Below are 16,629 nucleotides of genomic sequence, written 5' to 3' on the forward strand. Positions count from 1 at the left end.
CATCAAAAATAAACTAGATGTATGTTTCATGACTGGGGAGATTGTGAGATTGGGCAGGGGCCAATGAAATGGCCCTTGGGCTCAGGAATCACCAGAAGCTAAGCAACCAACATTCAACTCACTTTAGAGCATTTATTTCTTGGGGAAAGTTAACTTTCTCCACTCGGTTTGCTTCCCCTCCCTCTCCCCCTCCCCTCACTGGACACCTGATGAACGGCATCAAATGCTCTTTCAGCATGGGGGTGCAAGGGACACAAAACTTCATTTAAAAATAAGATTTTTAATCCTGGATAATTTGGGTTCAGACTATAATTATACATCACCTCAATTATCAGATCACAACCCCCTAAGTATTCCTAATTGCCTAATTGAATCAAAACTGGTTGGGGTGGGGGGGGGAGAACAGCTAGTAGCCAGCTTTCCTCAAAGGGGTTGATTCGGGGGAGGGGGGAACAGGAGTGGGACGTAGGTAGGTGTTGCACCAGAGGAAAATGGTGAAGGAGGAGGGGGTGAAGCCAAACGGCCAGGTCCTAATTTCAAAATAATGCTCCTCCTGTGACATTGTAAAATTGTTCTGTGGGATACTGAAGGGGTTGGAATGCTGAAATAGGGCCTACCCATGATGTCAAATGCAGCCATCGTGTTTCAGAAATAAGGGATATTTGCCAATAATAAAGCACATCTTGCAAACTTGGAAGCGAAACTGGGAACCTCCTACAATTACATTAGAGATGAGAGAATGGCCCATTTCCTTTTAAAGGAATGTATGCTTTTGTCAACCGTTTCAACACTGCATTGTTAAAGGCTTTCACGACCGGCATCAACTGGCTGTTGTGGGTTTTTTGGGGCTGTGCGGCCATGGTCTGGTGGTTTTTACTCCTAATGTTTCACCAGCATCTATGGCTGGCCTCTTCAGAGGTATGCCACCTTCTTGCCGTGACATGCCTCTGAAGATGCCAGCCATAGATGCTGGTGAAACATTAGGAGCAAAAACCACCAGATCACGTCCGCACAGCCTGGAAAAGCCACAAAAGCCACATATACTCGGAGCAAGGGGAAACTGCCCCCTGTGCCCCTGCCACACCCCCACCCACCACAGAACGCCCCTGCCACACCCCGGAATGCCCCTGCCCCCGTGCGCCCGCTACATCGCACACCCCGCCCCGCCCCCTTGGCACTACACCACTGATATTGTGTTTGCATGTTTTATTAGTCGATTATATGGCACTGATGTCAGACTTTAAGTGGCCTTATCATCAGGATTTTGGAGTATTAAGGACAGTCCCGTCCACCCTCGCTGATGGTGGCTGCCTGGGATGACTTACCACCTGATCATTTTCACCAGAGGCATATCTAGAGAAAATGTAGACCAGTGCAAAATCTGAGTTTCCTCCCCCACCAATGGGCGGCTGGCCTCCCCCACCACAACCAAACAACAAAGTCTGTCTTCTCTGTGTGGGGGTCGATTTTCCACCACCACCCCACATGACTAAATAGCCGCAGCTCGGGGACACTAGACTATTGCAATGCACCATACATTAGTCTCCCCTTAATTTTAATTCTGAATTAATTTTAATTCAGAAATTCCTGTTGGTATGGAATGTTGCGGTTCAGCTATTATTGGGAGTTAGATGGAGCACACTTCTTATTCCCATCCTATGGGCACTTCACTGAAGAAGAGAAGAAGAAAAGTTTGGATTTATATTCCACCTTTCTCTCCTGTAAGGAGACTCAGTGTGGCTGCAAGCTCCTTTTTCTTCCTTTCCAAGAACAGACACCTTGTGGGGTAGGTGGAACTGAGAGAGTTCTGGGAGAACTAACCCAAAATCACCCAGCAGGAATGTAGGAGAGCGGAAACACATCTGGTTCACCAGATAAGCTTCTGCCACTCAGGTGGAGGAGTGGGGAATCAAATTTTCCAGATTAGAATCCACCTGCTCTTAGCCACTACACCACTCAGACTGCCCATCGGCTACCAGCCTCAATTTAAGACACCAGTTAGCACATACATGCAAAGCCCATCCTGATCTGGGGCTGCCTCTCTGCTCTGCCACAACAGCTTTGCTCATCAGAGCAGATTCTTCTACAGGCACCACCCTACCAGTGGGCAAAAACGACAACTTTTGATTTTTGAATTAACTGCTACATAAGCAGAGTACGTGCGCCTCCTCAGTTGTGGCCCCCATCTTGTGGAACAACCTGTCTGAGGAGGTCAGGACGGTTCCCACTCTCCTGGCTTTCTGCAAGCTATGCAGAACTGAATTATTCAGGAGGGCTTTTCTACGCGGGCAACGGAGTGCCGCTGTACTAAATGATTCACAAAGGTACTTAGAAAAATGATTCGGGACTGAGGTCTGCGCTACTGAATAAACCTTGCTGCAACTAGGGTTCTGCATCATTTAAATGTGTCGTGTTAACACTTATGCTTTGCTTCGGTTCTTTTTTTAGACATCTGGCTGATTTCTGCCACCCTAATCCTACTGCACTGTTTATTGAATGTCCCAGTGGCGTAGGAGGTTAAGAGCTCGTGTATCAAATCTGGAGGAACCGGGTTTGATTCCCAGCTCTGCCACTTGAGTTGTGGAGGCTTGTCTGGGGAATTCAGATTAGCCTGTACACTCCCACACACGCCAGCTGGGTGACCTTGGGCTAGTCACAGTTCTTCTGAGCTCTCTCAGCCCCACCTACCTCACAGGGTGTTTGTTGTGAGGGGGGAAGGGCAAGGAGATTGTAAGCCCCTTTGAGTCTCCTGCAGGAGAGAAAGGGGGGATATAAATCCAAACTCCTCCTCCTCTTCCTCCATCCATCGACTGTATTGACTCACTTTGCGTAATCCGCCTTGCGTCCAAGTGAGAATGGCAAACTATAAATAACGTAAATAGATTATCTACCTTATGCTGGTCTATGCTATACTCTGTCTCAGAAAAAGATGTTAGTACAGTCAGTTGAGGTGCAGCGGCCAACAAAATTGTATGCTTCCACATTAGAATATAGTCCCAAATGAATATGAAAATTATCATTCATTTTTACGCAGGGAAAGCTGTATAACTGAGTTGGGTGCTAGTGTTGTATAATGTTATATGATTAAACTGAATGCCAAAACGGATTTTAACTTTTAAACTTCCAAATGGATTGGGAAGAAGCAAGGCTAGGTAGGCACTAGGACCTAGGTGGCGCATTCTACAACAAAGAAGGTCCAGCATGTTAAGTTCTGTGCTGCAGGAATATACAATCCTACTAGCATCTTTTTCTGAGACAAACTCAATTGGTGTCTATTGTGGGGAGAGGAAGGGAAAATGAGTTTATAAGCCACCTTGAGACTCCTTATAGGAGGGAAAGGTGGGGGCATAAATCCAAGCTCTTCTTCTCCTACCCAAAGCAGCATCTCTCCCACCTTGAGGGCTACTGAAAGGCAATATGAAACTGCCTTATGTCCTTGGCCTATCAAGGTCAGTCTTTCTACTTGGACTGCCAGCATCTCTTCTGGGTCTCTTCAGGGCAGAGACAGGTCTTTCACCTCACCTCCTACCTGGTCTTTTTAACTGGAGATGGTGGGGAATTGAATCCCGGACTTCCTGCTTGCAAAGGATGTGCTCTGCCACTGAGCTATGGGTCCTGAAAGGAAGGAAAGATCGATACCAATCCAGGGAGTTTACATCATTAACTCAGGAAGGGGAAACCAGTGGCCCAAGACAATTTCCACTCTTGTTTTATGCTCCTTTGCAACAAAATTTTCAGCCACCCTCTCTTAGGCCCCTTCCGCACATGCCGAATAATGCACTGTCAATCCACTTTCAATGCACTTTGCAGCTGGATTTTACTGAGCAGAATAGCAAAATCCATTTGCAAACAATTGTGAAAGTGGATTGAAAATGCATCATTCGGCATGTGCGGAAGGGGCCTTAAAAAAGCAGCCTGTAGGAACATTCAGGAAACAAATATAACCCCCCCCCCCAAAAAAAACCCTGAATTAAGTTTACAAAACAAAGCCCGCATCGCTATTCTGCGCATGTGCAGATGCTCTGTTGTCATGTTCCGCAACTGGCATTGTGAAGAAATAAACCACTTTTCCAGGCTTAAGCACTTGCTTGTATCAGTTCCAAGCAAAAGACCCCTTTGCTGCGCGGCTGTCCAGAGGTCGATCTGAGTGGCAGAAGCTGCCAAGAACTTCAGGATGGATTAGCAGAAGAGGTGAGAGATTATTTCTGGGTGGCTCCCCACCCACAGAGAATAAGGGCTGGTTTCTCTTCCTACTTCTCCATTTTCTAGGCCTCTCTGACCATCTCACAAAAGGGGGGGGACCCAGCTGAAAGCCCAAGGGACAAAGGACTCTTTATGCTGGAAGTAAGGTGACCGCAATGGCATCTGCAGGGAAAGAAAAGAACACCCAGCAAATACACGCCGAGTGGATTTCATAACCTGCGGCAAGGCCCCAATCCTGTCACTTGCTTTCTCCTGCAGGCACAAGAGTCTCCTTCATAGGTAATTTTGTTCATTTTTAAGCAGCCTTGTGCTGCACGTATTTCACATACCTAGTTCTTAGAAAGGTGATCAACCCCTGTCTACACTGCACCACTGCAGACAGGAGCTTACGTGATGGAGTGGCCTCCATTCACACAAAAACACCCAGAGGGCACTTCCACACATGCAGAATAATCCACTTTCAATACACTTCCACAACTTGCAAGTGGATTTTGCTGTTCTGCACTGTAAAATCCAGCTGCAAAGTGCATTGAAAGTGGATTGAAAGTGCATTGTTCTGCATGTGCAGAAATGCCCAGAGTATCTTCGTACATAGAAAACAAGCATGTCAGGAAGAAGCTCTGATGCTGACATGCTCTTTTGCAACACAGAGAGTTTGCCTTTTTAATGGTCAAATGTTCATGAATGTCAGCTCCCCCCACAATATGCATTCTCATTAGGTACAGTTCAGGCACAGGTTTATTATTTATATTTACTTCACAAATGCACATCATATACTGCTCAGCCAATGCACAAAATATCAATGCACAGAATCGTGGGAATAATATCCACAGAATTGCAGGAGAAGACAACCTGAGAGTTCCTGGACTTAATTTCCTATTGCTTCAGATTGAAGAAAAAGACGAGTTTGGATTTATCTCCCACCTTTCTTTTCTGTAAGGAGACTCAAGGCGGCTTACAAGCTCCTTTCCCTTCCTCTCCCCACAACAGACACCTTGTGAAGTGCGTGGGGCTGAGAGAGTGCTGAGAGAACTGTGACTAACCCAAGGCCAGCAGGAGCAGAGAAATAAACCCAGTTCATCAGATAAGAGTCTGCCATTCATGTGGAGGTGTGGGGAATCAATCCCAGTTCTCTAGATTAGAGTCCACCTGCTTTTTACACTACTGGCTCACCATGCAGCTTTTACCATACAGCCAAACACTGAAAATTAATTCATTATTTTCTTCTGTTTAAAAATTCTACCCCACACTTCTTCTAAGGAGCTCAAAGTGTTATACATAATTCCTTTCTTCCCATTTATCCCTCCAACCAGAGGTGGGATCCAACCAGTTCTCAACACTTCTCTAGAAGTGGTTACTATTTTTTTTCTGAGTGCCGAGAAGGGGTTACTAAAGCAACCTCCCTGCCCAATAGGGACTGGAGGTGCGTGTGTGCAGCGGCACCACTGTTTGAATCTCACCACCATCGGAACCTGTTATTAAATTTTTTGGATCCCACCACTGCTTACAACCCAGAGAAGCTAGTTAGACTGGGAGGCAGCCTATGGTCACCAAAGGACTTTCATGGCAGAGCATCTGAATATGGGTTTCCTGACCCCTGATCTGACACTCAGACCTGTGGCCCTCTCTGCAGTGTCTTAAGAGTGCAATTAATTGACCTTTTAGGCAATTAACTGACTAGTCTACTAAATGTAAACAGTTTGCATATGTTCCCTCCACCGCTTCGCAAATGAAAATAAAGACATCCTTATAACCTCCTTCTTTTCATAATAACCTTCCTACCTCTCTCTCCCCACGGAAGCCACTACTCCATCTTCTGCATAAAGTTATGCAACATTAGCTTAGCTTGTGTTGATTTAAAACACAAGGCCATGTTAATTCATCTCCTTCAAAACAGAGCAGGGAAGCAGAATTGCCTTAAAATAGGCTATCAACAGTTCTCAAACTGTGCCACAGTAGCAACCGTGTGAGAAATGTCCGGCTGTGACCTGCAATCTGCATTATTGTGAATCGACACACGTGTCCACAGGAGACTGGTAGCATCCGTTCTCCACTCTGGACGCTACCGATCACAGCTGGGAAAACTGAAAATTTGCAAAGAAAATGAAGGAAGACAATATTCACTTGGAGAGGGCAGTTCTTGGCTCCTCCAGACACCAAGTCCTTCAGGATAATTCGATGCCCAACTGAAAGTGATTGGCATCTGCTGAAGCACAGTTGCACAAATGCTGCAAATGGGCAAGAAATTGTAACAAGACACAATACTGACCAAATCCTCGCTCTCGTGTCCTTTGTCTTCACAACTGATTGAAAGGGCCATAAGATGGCTTACAGATGAAAAAGTGAAAACTTTTTTTTCCCAGCAAGCCTTTATTGGCATAGAATAAGTAAAAACTGCCTTTTGCTGATAGAAACTGTCCCTGAATATTTTTTTCTCTACTTAAGAACATGCCAGAACAAAACAAAACATTTGAAAAGAAACCAATGAGGTAGCCTTTTATTCACAGACACTCAAATAAAAATGGATTGAGTCAATCAACTAAAGAAGAAGAAGAAGAAGAGGAGGAGGAGGAGGAGGAGGAAGAGGAGGAGTTTGGATTTATATCCTCCCTTCCTCTCCTGTAGGAGACTCAAAGGGGCTGACAATCTCCTTGCCCTTCCCCCCTCACAACAAACACCCTGTGAGGTAGGAGGGGCTGAGAGAGCTCAGAAGAACTGTGACTAGCCCAAGCTAGCGTGTGTGGGAGTGTACAGGCCAATCTGAATGCCCCAGATAAGCCTCCACAACTCAAGCGGCAGAGCGGGGAATCAAACCCGGTTCCTCCAGATCAGAGTGCACCTGCTCTTAGCCACTGCTCTTAGCCACTACGCCACTGCTGCTCCATCTAAAGGTTTATATGACCACTCTGCAGAAGAAAGCACAAAGTTCTGGTGCATATCCACCTTGGAAGTTTTTTGTGCATCACACCCAGAAGCACCTCCCCCTGAAATCCCAGAAATGCTTTTAATCTTTATTTTTGTGCTTATCTAAGACACAGTGGGATAATTAGTCCTAAACACTATTCTAACCCAACTAGGAAAAAAAACCTGGGCTTCCGCACAAGGCAGCTGTTTTAGTAACTTGCTGTTTGGATTAAGTGGATCTGCCTAATCTATGTGCCAACACATTGTTTAATTTATAGGGCTGGTGTCTTAGCCAAGAGCTGTGCAAATGTGGGAACTGATTTCCTGGATCAATGCAGGATCCATCTAGTTCAGAACCAGAAGACTTCAGAGACTCACAGGTAGAGGATCAAGTTGTTGCACCCCCTGCTTCAGGTGTGTGTGTGTAGTCCTCAGCACCTAGCATTAAGTGTATATTGCCTCTGTACACAAAGATTTCATACATAGGAATTATGGAGAATAACACTAATAGAACCTCCATTCATCTATCTTTTTTTTAATGCAACCTAAACTACTGGTCCTAACTACATCTTGTGGCAGTGAGTTCCGTAAGTTCCTTATGAATTGTGTGAAATACTTCATTTCATCAATCCAGAGCCTGTTGCCCGTCGGCTTGACTGGCTAAACAAAGTTCTACTGTTCGAAAATATTCTGTCTTGTACTTCTGCAGCCAGAGATCTGATGCTTGATTATTTTTCCATGATGGAAGTAACCTCCCCTCCATGTTCATCCATTGCAGCCGGTGAGATGCTAACAACGAGCTCTTAACCAGCTGCAAATTCACCAGACGAGCCACTCGGATTCAGGTCCAACATTTGCAAAATGGGAAATCATAACAGTGGTCTACTTTGCAGGGCTGCCTTAGGGATTCTCGAGAGCTGTCTGCCTGTGCTTTAAGAAGAAGAAGAAGAAGAGTTTTGGATTTGTATCCCCCCTTTCTCTCCTGCAGGAGACTCAAAGGGGCTTACAATCTCCTTGCCTTTCCCCCCTCACAACAAACATCCTGTGAGGTGGGTGGTGCTGAGAGAGCTCCGAGAAGCTGTGACTAGCCCAAGGTCACCCAGCTGGCGTGTGTGGGAGTGTACAGGCTAATCTGAATTCCCCAGATAAGCCTCCAGAGCTCAGGTGGCAGAGCTGGGAATCAAACCCGGTTCCTCCAGATTAGATACACGAGCTCTTAACCTCCTACACCACTGCTGCTCCTTTAAAACTTGAATATGGGTAGCATTTCATTTGCCAACATTTCACATATGTTTACTTACATCAGCACAACCACTTCGTCATCATCCATTAGACTAAATAATCTGGAGTATTTACCACTTCCCAGATCTGAAATCTCATCGGCAAGAACTCATAAAACCCCATATTTATTTCTTCCCTAAGCATGAATTGGAAAGCTTGGGTAAAGTCCACTCTTCTTTTTTAAAAACTGCTGCAGTTTTGAAGGTTTTACACATGCAGCTGTGCACAAAACCTTCATTTCCAATTCAGGTTTGTGCAGTTCTAATGAGAAATTTGCACTAAGGGTCATACTGCATGCCACACTGTGTAATTTAAACTCAACAAGCAACCACAAAGAGGGCTGACACACACTGGGTCACGGTGCTACGCATCTTGTGTCGTTTGACCCAAGGTAAAAAAGAAAGAAAGTTGTCTCGTTTGCTTCGTTTTGTTTTATGGTTTTAGTTGTGAGCCCCTTGAGGAAGCCTGGAAGGGCGGCATATGAATGTTCTAAATAAATAAAAGTAGAAAACAAATGTCTTCCTTCTGCAAACTGGTGTGAAGCACAAGGTTTGATTCTGTTCCTGGTTCTCATCTAGACGAACTAGAGGTGCCAGCAGCCTCGTAACATAAAGTCAGTGCAGGAGACGAACATTCTGCAAGGCCTCTCTAACCAATCTGGATGAACCCAGATGTTCAACGTCTGTTGCATGCAGAAAGAGAATCTTTGATGACCCAATCCACTCCAGGAACCAACAAATTCTGTTTGGAGTAGGTGAAGCTGCTTTATTTGTCCACAGAACACCTTCCTGTCGGATCAAGAGTTGTCTGCTCTGTGGTGGTGGTTCTCCAGAGCTTCAGGAAGACCAAGGGCTCTCCCAAAACCCACTTCCTGAGATTCTCTAATCGAAGATGCTAAGGACTGAACCTGGGAACTTCAGCATGCCAGGGCTACTCTGTCACCAAAGCAAATCCCTTTCCTAAAAGCCAGTGTTTAGTATTATTTTGTTTTTGAGGTAGTGTTTCTACAGATCACCAGGGTCATCATGCAGAGACAGGCAATGGCTGCCCACCTCTGGCTTTCACCACTAGCGTGGTATAATGGTTAAAAGCAGGTGTATTCTAATCTGGAGAACCAGTTTCGATTCCTCATTCCTTCACCTGAGTGGTGGAGACTTATCTGGTGAGCCAGATGTGTTTCCGCACTCCTACATTCCTGCTGGATGACCTTGGTCTAGTCACATTTCTCTCTGAACTCTCTCAGCCCCACCTACCTGACAAAGTGTCTGTTGTGGGGAGAGGAAGGGAAAGGAGCTTGTAAGCCACCTTGAGTCTCCTTACAGGAGAGAAAGGTGGAATATAAATCCAAACTCCTCTTCTAGAATCAGCTGGCTGTCATTGTGGGTTTTCTGGGCTGTATGGCGATGGTCTGGTAGTTTCTGCTTCTAATGTTTCACCCAAATGAATGGCCGACATCTCCAAAGGCAAGCAGCAGTAAGGTGTGTTTCTCATGACAAGCCTTTGAAGATGCCAGCCATGGATGGAAGTGATATGTTGAGAGCAAACATTACCAGATCATGGTCACATAGCCCAGAAACCCACAACAGCCAGCTAACCACCTCTGTTTATTTCTTACCTTGAAAACCCTCGAGGGTCACCTTAAGTCAGTCGTGACTCAACAGCACTTTTTTGCCACATGAAAGGAGGAAAGAAAACAAAATACTGCTATTGGCCATCTAATTATGAGATCATCTTTTCTCTTGAGGAGGAACCAGGACTAGAGGTTGAGGCCTGGCTTTGCTTGTGGAAGGCTCGGCCTGTGGCCTCTCCAATGAAAATAAGTTAAGCAAACAAAGGATGGGAAAAAAACCCTTTCTCAGTCTGACCCTGGAAAGCCACCGTAGGTAGGTCAGAGCGGACAATATTAGAATTGATGGGCCAGTAGTCTGACTCAGTAGCAGGTAAATTCATATACAGGGAGCAGTACTAGATGATGGTAATTGTAGTAATGTTGTAAGTCGATCCTTCTTTGGGGTATAGATATTATACCATGGATTTTTGTATATATGTATAATTCAAATTCATTTTTGTTTTCTTTCTGCTAACCTTGCGGCCATAATAAAACCATTAATATACAGGGTTTGAAAAGAAAAAGACAGGGAGAGTTTATGCCTTTTGATAACTGGTGGCTTCTAGCAAGACAACAGGCTTTTCTGTAGAATGGCAAGTCCTGGAGAGAAACAGGTTGCCATTTGTAGTCGACTGGTGGCTTTTGCTGAATCAGCCACCTTTCCAGCACCCTTACAAATTGGACTATTACCAGAGGCAGATGACGCATGATTCGAACCAGGGACCTCTCAGCTTACATGATTTCAGACTGGAAGCTAAAGCATACTTTACTTCCAATGAACGGTAACGTATGTATTAAAGCTACATTAGAAATGCCTTGTGCGTGTGAACAACTATAAGATTTTCACATCAGTAACACAAGAAACGTTCTGATGGAAAACAGCAACACCAGCCAGAATGCTCATTTGCAATACAAATACCTCTTTCCTAAAACTCTGCTCTGCACTGATCACATCAGGAAGGCCTGGATGAAAACTCCTTGGGAGCTACACTTGCCCAATTCCCACATGCAAGCTTTACCTTTACATTACAAAGTTGGTCAAGAACCTAAATTAAGCATTTGATGGCACTTAATACACGTTCCATCCTATAATAGTGATAGTGACACAGCTGCTTTGTCAGGGCCTGAGCCCATTTGGTTCCACAAAACTGACATTAGAAAATGTATTACTCAGGCACCTTCCACACATGCAGAATAATGCACTTTCAATCCACTTTCACAATTGTTTGCAAGTGGACTTTACTATTCCGCACAGTAAGATCCAGCTGCAAAGTGCATTGAAAGTGGATTGAAAGTGCATTATTCTGCATGTGCAGAAGGGGCCTCAGTTTGGCAATAATTGGGGGAGGAGCAAAAATATCCTCCCATCTGAGTAACAGCAGGAAGCATTGCTCTGATTCTGATTCTTGGTGTTATCCCACATCCAAACCCAACAGGTACCTGCTGTCCCCAAACCAGTTCCAGGATCCACAATTGGTGGGGCAGTATAGCCAACCAAAAGAACAACCGTCTTCAAAAAGCAACAGCATCACAACAGTGCTAAGAAAGATAGCAAAGGTGAGCAAGTCTTGAGCAAATGGGTGCAACAAAAGGAAAGAGGTTTTTTTCTAGGGGGGGATCTTTCAAAGGATATTTCAGGCCCCTCAAAACTCCCCCCCCCCTTTTTTTTTTAGCCTGGCCAATTTTTGCACACAGAATTTTAGCCAAGCCCTCGTCTTACTACAAGTTCAACCCTGGTCAAGATGTATTTTAATATCTCTTCCTCACAGATGACTTCTTGAGGGATGAAAGCGCATCCAAAAAACAAAGCATGGAAAAACACATGCAACTGTGGAGCAAGGTATAGATGAAGGTGCAGGTCTGGTTTATGGGCCTGGAAAGAAAGTGGGGAAAGCTAGTTCTGCGAGATAGCAGGGGATCTTGCTCAAAAGGCACAGTTGTGTCCCCCCCCCCCCCCCCAGCGTGTACCAGGTCATTTCATCTCAAAAGGACATCATGCAGAAAGGGCAAGCCACAGAATCAAAGGAAAGCCACAGAATCTTGGAGGAAGGGCAAGTGGCTCTTTTTTACTTTGGAAAAGAGAAGAGGAAGAGACGGCTGAAGTTTCTGCAGTTAAGAATGACAGACAAGAGAGAAGGGCCTCCCCCCTCGTTCCTCTCTCACAACATTAAAATTTGGAAGGTACCCGATTAAATTGATGGACAGCAGACAGACAACAAGGTTCCTTTGGGCAAGGCATAAATAACATGGAAGCCATTTTGGCCAGGGGGGTTGCTGATGGCCAGTGATTTAAAAGGGGCATTCTAAGAGAACTTGATAAAAGGTAGAGAGGAGAGGTTTCCCAGTGGCTATAAGGTGGGCCCCCCATGCTTACAGGTAGTCTACCCCTGGATACAAGCTACTGAGGATATCCTGGGAATATGGTTTGCCACAGAAGCTGGCTACTGTTACTGATGGCTGAGGTAGGGTCCAGTAAGGCCTTCCTTATGGCCAGACCTTGGTATAGCTGGATCTGATATGGGGCAATGATGAGGCCAACTCTCTGCCTGCCTGCCCCCCCCCTTGCACCCTCTTATGCCTTTCTGCTCCAAAGTGGCCCAGCCTTGCCATCAAAATCAGCCCTCAGGTTGCCAGAAGACTCAGAACTCAGCCATACACTTGGGCAAGGAAAAGGCCAGAGAAAAAATTGTGCTGTGACCCATCCATGGTCATTTGAACCAATCAGTTGGGCCTTTTCGTTGTTCTCAGGTGTGGGGGGAGGGGATATCCCAGGCTTTCACTGGCCCCGATCCGTTGCTCTTCAAGGTAGATTGCAGAGAAGAAGAAGCCTCTCTCCAGTCCATGCATAGCTTATCTTCAAATTTAAGGTCAAGTTTAAGCACCTCTTTTTTTTAAAAAAAAAAAAACTTTAAAAACTCTTTATCAAGCAAACTTTTGTAGCGAGAAATGGGATTTGCAGGGGTGGGGGAGAGGGTGAGTGGAGAGACGGCTTCCAGCCTTACGCATTTATTTAGCTGCAAGAAAATGCATTTGCTCTCCCATTTGAGAGCAGGGAGGATCAGTGCGCCGGGCTGCCCCACGTCTCCCGTCCGACTAGCCCTGCGCCCTCCAGTGCAAAGTGCTGGCTAGCCACGGGGAAGAACTTGCTGCTCCAAGTTACCCCCAACCCAGTTCACTGAGACCACAACCCAACCAAAGAAACGATCCCGAAAGAGAGCCGGGGAGAAACGCGGTCGGGCTTCCCCTGCTCCGGGCGCGCAGCCTCTGCCTGCGCCACTCGCCCATCTGGGCTCGGTCCTCTTTGGGGCAGCAGCCGGACGCTCCGAAGCCCCAGATGGCCCTCCGGGGAGACCTGGTCAGACCATCCCGGCCGAGGAGAGAGCCAGCCGGCCGGACAGCCAGTGAGAGCAGGCGGCGGCTCTCCTCCAGCCTCGGTCCGGCCGTTTCTCTTTCTCTCCTGGTTCCTTTCCTTTCCTCCCGCGTCCTTCCCTTCTGCCTTTCTCTGGTTCCTTCCCTCCTTTCTTTTTGTCCTCCTTCAATCTTTCTTCGGGACCCCCTCCTCTTTTCTCTCTCTCTCTCTCTCCCTCCTTTTTGCACCCTTTAAAACTTTCCCCTCTTTTCTCCCCCCCCCCCCACCCCTGTCTCCAGTGGTTTGTCACGAAGGCTCCGTTTCGGCGGCTCAGTCACTCACTTCTTTGCAGAACGGCCCGTCGTTCACTCCGGAGTCATTTCATCCCCCCCCCCCCTGTTTCTCCTGCACAGCCCCCTCCCCAAAAAAGCACTTCCATCTAGGGAGCTGGGACAGAGTTTCATGACTTTAAAACGCTGGGTTGGAGAGCCGGAGCAGAAGGGGGTTTGGGAAGCCAGCGGCGCCTTTTGACCTTCCTGCCGGCCCTCGAGCTGCGTCCTCTAACGGGAGGCCGGACCCGACGGGCGCAGAGTTCGAGGCTCCGGAGCGGAGGGCTGGAACCGGAGCGGAGGGCGCTGGGGGGTCCCCAACTGGCGCACTCCTTCCAGGCCACTTTGTCACCCGAGTCTCAAGGTCGGAGACCTCGCCCTGGTTCATCTTCCCCTGCGCAGCCTGACCTGAACGCCGGCAGGGGCTGCAGCCCCACAGTCAGCCCCCCACGTGTACATCACTTTCTTCTTCCTGGGGAAACCAGGCAGCGGCAGGCAGGCAGGCAGGCAGGCAGGCTCCCTGGAGGGATCCCGGCCATCTGCTTCGAATCCTGCCCGGCGGAATGAAAGCCTGGAAGCCGACGGGGTGTTTTTCACACAGGGCGCGACGACCTCCCTGCCAAGGCTTCGCCCGGTTTTCTCGGAGGCAGGCAGGGCAATGGGCTCCAGGATTGATTCCCCCTCCCTGAGAGGTCCACAGAAGACAGTCTGGGGCGCACGGAAAAAAAGAAACCGAGACGGCAAAGGGAAGGCCCACGCCGAGAAGACTCTCCTGCTTTCGAGGTTCGGTTCGGAGAGGCCATCCCTGAAAAGGGCTCTCTTTTTCTCTCAGAGAAAGCCGCTGGGGTGTGGGCACCTGGGCTACATTTTTTTTGGGGGGGGGGGATTCCTGGAAGGGTCTTCTTCAGGCTCCAAGTGTTTCTCCCCCTGCCACCAGCGCGCTGGAAACTGTTGAGCCGGGGGCTGAGATCAACCCAGCTGCATTTAATCAGGCTTCCAAAACACAGACGTCCAGGTTGGATCAAGTGGGAAACGGCGGGGGCAAAAAAGAAAGAAAGAAAGAAAGAAAGAAAGAAAGAAAGAAAGAAAGAAAGAAAGAAAGAAAGAAAGAAAGCTGATTGCGTACTTTAAAAATTATTCTTCCCTCAATTTCTTCCTTATTTCTCTTTCTTACAGTTTACCCTTGTAATAACTTTCACTATCGCCGCAAACGCGCACACCATGGAAATTATGATTATTATTATTAATAATGATGATAATAATAATAATATACTGTCCCACACAATCATACTAGAATTATCTAGGAAATGCCCAAGCACACCTTGAGATCTTGTCAATTTCAACTAATGAAACACGCGCTTTCCCTTAGTTGGATGAAACTGACAAATATTAATCAATTTCTCCAGGATTTTTTTTTTAAGTATACTTTCTTGGTCTCTAAAGGAACACAAACTCACTCTATTAGAGCATTACGGGAGTGGGCTGATTTGGAGGGGGGGGAATGCGGTCGAGCGCGCGTGTGCGTGCGCGCGCGCGCCTGTGATCCTGATGTTTATTGAAAAATTACAGTATTAATTGCAAAGAAACTTCCCCCGTAATCGTTTCAGCCATTCGCTGACAAGTCTGATGTTGTAAACGGTAACAGCACACGAGACCGCCGGCAGGTTCAGCCAGAAGCTGAGTTTCGCGTCCATAGCTGGGGGGCTGCCCAGGAATGGAAGAGAAGGCAGTTAAGCAGGCAAGAAGTTTTTTTTTTTCCTTGCTAAAACTGCGAGGCCTGTCAGGGAAAAGGGCAGGCTGAGAGTGGCGTTGTTCCTTTGAATGCAGAAAAATGACTCAAAACTGTTGATTATTGGAGGGGAGGGGCGGGGAGGGGATGGAGGGGGGAACCCAAACAGTCCCCCCCCCTTTTTTATTTTCCAACCTAGGCCATTTTTGCAAAGGAGGCTCTAATAAAGCTCGGGCCCCGAAGGAAGCGGTGGGCGAAGTTGCTGCTCCCGCAAAAGGTTCCTGTTTAGAAAACAATCATAGTATTAGGATTGCAGATGATAGAAAGTACTGCGAAAAAACGGTTCTCTACCGGCGCCGGCGGCGGGATTTCGGCCAAGCTGTTTCTTAGGCTCGGAGAGTGTTCTTCGCCTTGATCTGGGCGAAAGCTTGGATCCCCAATTGATTTGACCTTGGACCAGAGAAGAGGAAGAAGAAGGCGGGATGAAGGCCCTTAAACCCCTCTTGAGGTGGCGTCAAGGAGACTTTCCCCCTTTCTTGAGGGGCCGCTGCAAAAGTTTGTAAAGCATCGCTGAATCGATCCAGGTCTTAAAACAGGGATTTTAAAACGGTCGTCCGAGTACGAAACATGCCCTCGCAGGCTGCGATTCTCGAAATTGAAATCGTGGAGACTTTACTACCGAGTGAAAAGTCTCCAAGAAAAGAGTGCCAGTCATTTTTTCCTCCCCGCAAGCTGGCTCCCACCTCCTCTCTCTACCTGGCTCCATTCTGACTTAAAGTTACCTTATTTGCAAAGGCCACATGGTAAACTTTGAGGTTGAGAGTTCGAATTCTATTAGCGTCCACGTTCATCAAGGAAGTAAGTAAGGAAAGAGCGAACCATTACTGTCCAATGAAGCAAGCAAGCAACTCTCAGGTAGCCGCAAAACAAGCACCAACTTTCCAGAGCCCCCCCCCCCAAATATAAAACTAAATGCGCCCAAGAGAAACATACACCTTTTAACTTCCTAAAAAGAAACTCCATTAAGAGTCCTGTTATGATTTTGCCACTGAAAACGTTTCAAGTTGGGAGGGGGGGGGAGAGATAAATAACCATTTGACAGATACAATATTTTAACCGGTGTACACCCCTGCTTCCCCATACAGCCATCCCTTCCGCATTGCCCACCCCTTAATATTTCATAATTTCATTCAGCCGATTATAAATCATGGAGAAAGACAGGATT

At 46.9% G+C, this 16,629-nt stretch overlaps 1 protein-coding gene across 7 annotated transcripts in view; it reads right to left on the minus strand.

Annotated features, from left to right (window-relative positions):
- Positions 1-16,629, minus strand: part of PRDM16 (PR/SET domain 16) — a 404,189-nt gene that overhangs the window by 386,382 nt on the left and 1,178 nt on the right. The window lies entirely within an intron of this gene.

This window comes from Sphaerodactylus townsendi, linkage group LG16 (genome assembly GCF_021028975.2).
Source record: "Sphaerodactylus townsendi isolate TG3544 linkage group LG16, MPM_Stown_v2.3, whole genome shotgun sequence".
Taxonomy (NCBI): Eukaryota; Metazoa; Chordata; class Lepidosauria; order Squamata; family Sphaerodactylidae; genus Sphaerodactylus; species Sphaerodactylus townsendi.